Source organism: Colobus angolensis, unplaced genomic scaffold (assembly GCF_000951035.1).
Source record: "Colobus angolensis palliatus isolate OR3802 unplaced genomic scaffold, Cang.pa_1.0 Scaffold841, whole genome shotgun sequence".
Taxonomy (NCBI): domain Eukaryota; kingdom Metazoa; phylum Chordata; class Mammalia; order Primates; family Cercopithecidae; genus Colobus; species Colobus angolensis.
This window is the reverse complement of record NW_012122277.1, coordinates 65530-69041: the sequence shown is the minus strand read 5'-3', so window position 1 is coordinate 69041 and position 3512 is coordinate 65530.

The following is a 3512-nucleotide window of genomic DNA, read 5'->3' as shown; positions in this document are numbered from 1 at the left end:
ACCGCGCCCGGCCAACTGTGGTTATTTCCAAGTAAAGTGTTGAAGATACCACCTAGTTGCTTCTTGATACTTATGGTAAAATGTGAGAGGGGAGAGATAAATTGAGGGAAGGGTGTGGTGTTTTTTTTGAAAAGAGCCAGGACTTATGGCTTTGAAAATCTTAGCCTCTCCAAATGGCAAATAATGCTAAAATTAAGAAATGACTTCTGGGTAAAGATCAAATCTACAGCACTTCCAGGAATCGTTGTCTAAAAATGAAAAGTGTGACTGTAAAATCTCTTGTTAAAATTTAAGAAATATCAAAGATTCTATTTAGATCTTCAAAGTTATATTCAGTCACACAAAAGGCACTTTAAAGAGATTAAGAGTATGCCTTATAGATCCCTTAAATCAAAAGCTTAAAGGTGCTGTTTCACAGCCCTATGGGTAGGAACACAAGGTAGAGAAGAACTTATCTCAAGGGGGAATTGTAGGTGTAGCTTTTCTCTCATGAAGTAAACCTCAATGAAATTTACAGGAGACCCAGACAGTTATTGATAAAACCATATCAGCAAAAACATTGCCAGCTTGGACTGAAAGGGACAAAGAGAAAACAAAATGAAAAGAGGTTCTTGGATCCCCAAAATTCTACTAGTAGGTAGCAAACTGAGGAAACCACTCAGCTGTGAATTCTGATTCAGAAGGCTAAACCAAAAAGCTAGGCATGTAAAGCCAAGTACCCAGGCCCAATCAAGGAATATCTAACATTTGCCTGGACGGATTTAAGATTTCTGCAGACCAGTGATTCCTTTTTGCTTCCCATTTTCTCCCTTTTTAAATAGGAATATCTATAGTGTTAATTCCATGTCTGTTCCACAATTATATGTTGGGTGTGTTGGGAGGAAGATAACTTGGCTATTTAGTTTTACAGGTCCACAAGACAAGAGGAACTTCACCCAGGTAGCAGCACCTGGACCTGATTTAGATAACGAGATTCTAAACCTTGAGCTGGTACTTTAATGATTTATGAATTTTGAGGACCTTCAGAGGGGGTGAGTGTATTTTGCATGTGGAAAGGAAGCGAATCCTTGAGAACCAGAAGGAAAACTGTGGTAGGTAGCTTTTAATCCCCAAAAAGCCCTACCTCCTAGTATTCAAGCCTTTGTGTAATTCCCTTCCCTTGAGTATAGACTGAAATTACCCACTACCTTCTAATGAATAGTATATTGCAAAAGTGATGAGATGTCACTTCAAAGATCAGGTTACAAAAAGATTGTGGCTTTTGCCTTATTCTCTCTCACTGCCTTACTCGCTTGTTCTGAGAGAAGCCAGATGCCATATTGTGAGCTGTCCTGTAGAGAGGATCACATGGTAAGAAACTGACAACTCCAGCCAACAACTAACAAGAATATGAGATTTGACAACAACTAGAAGAGCTTGGAGGTGAATCTTTAAAGTGCTGAACCTTAAGATAACTAGCCTGGCCAACAACTCGACTGGAGCTTTATGGAAGACCGTGAGCCAGAGATTCCAGTTAAGAGACTCCCTGATTCTTGACTCAGAGAAACTATACCATAATAAATGTGTGTTGTTTCAAGCTGCTAAGTTGTGGAGTTGTTTGTCTGGCAATAGATAATGATGTGGTAGGAAACACTACCACAAAATATAGCATCTTGACATACTGAGTATTTTAAGCTGAAGTAAATTGAAAAACAAACAAACAAACAAAAAAGCAGGAACTTCTCTCTGACTTTCTCCTATCTCTTCTCTTATAAAGTGGGCCATAGAAACTGAAATTTCCCTTGTTTCTTCTTCCCTGAAGTAGGCCAGAAAACCTAGGAAGGCTAATCTCTGATCTTCTCCCTTCCTCTTACCTTGAAGACCTTCATGTGACAAGTAGACTACCCCATACTGAGAGGGAAGGAATGTCACACAGAGAGGCCAAGAAGAATCTGAAAAAAAAGGCCTTGCTAAGTTTCCTGCAGCTTCTTACCATTTACCCTTTTGTCTTCTAATTATATCTCTGCATGATTGTCCACAAAAACAGTTTTTGCTGAGTTTTTGGGTCTTCATTTCTGAAGGCTCCTGTGTCATGTACAACTTACACTAAGTGAATTTGTTGTGCTTCTCTCTTTTTAATCTATATTTTGTTACAGGAGTCTCAGCCATAAACCTAGTGATGTGTAAGAAAAATATATTACTTTTCTCCCTAATAACTAATACATTCATTTATTTTAAAAAATATTTTTAATTTTCTCACAAAACACACCACAACAATATGCCATGGACATGATACATACCTATAATTAAGAAATTTAGAAAGGCAAAAATAAAAAAATGAGAAAGGTATACTAAACAGAAGCAAAGGAAGCATAGGCATAGAGATGTTGGTATCAGCAAAGTTTAATTTAAGCCCCAAAGCATTAAATATGACAAAAAGGACATTTTTTTGCATGTGGCTAAACATTGCACTGCAAAGTAGAGCCATAATGTGTGTGAATATTCATGCACTAAAAGTAGACAGCATCCGTATTTTTGAAACAAAAACTACAGAACATTCAAGGAAACATATAAAAACATAGGAATCATAACAGATGTTACTATAACACTCTCAGTGCAAGACAGATCAAAAGGACAAAAAGAAAATAAGGAGAAAAATACCTAAACAACTTGATCAATAAAGTGGATTTTATGAACATACATGAGCTGTACATTCTGATATACCCTCTGTTCAAGCACCTATTAATCCATTCTCAAAATCCAATCCTACATTAGGTCACAAGGAAAACATCAGTAATTTACATTATGTTGAAATAGTTCAAATAACATATCTGATCACAATATAATAAAACTGGAAATTATTGACAAAAACAAACAAGCAAACATATAAAACAAATTAGCTCTTTCACCTGGAAATGAAAAATCCTTCTATGAAACAACTCCTGGGTGAAGGGGAAACATAGAGTAAAATTACAGAATTTATACGAATAAAGACAATGAAAACAGTATGTATCAGAATCTAAGAGATATATGTAAAGCAGTGATTGCAGGAAAATTCATAAGTTTTTAAAAAAGAGCTAGGAAAGAACAAAGTAAACCAAAAGAGAGTACAAGAAAGGAAACTATAAAGGCAAAAGCAGAGATTGAGAATGGAACAAAAGAGACCTCATTAATAAATCAAAATCACTTTATTAAAAACAAAAAAAAAGCAGAACCACCACTAGCTAACTTGTCCAAGAAATGAAGGGACAAAGTACAAGTACGCCAATTAAGAAATGACAAGAACTGTTGAAACAGAAGAGATTTTTCTCTATAGAAATGAATTTGAAAATTAAGATAAAATGGATAATTTCCTATGGAAATACATATTACCAAATTTACCCTACTAGAATTAGAAAGCTTAAACAGACCGATTTTCATATAAAAATATTGAGAATATCATTAAGAAATAGCCCTACAGAAAAACAGGGTCTAGATGTTTTCCCAAGAAGACTCTACCAAACCCTCAAAGATAAGATAGTTCTAATGTTCTG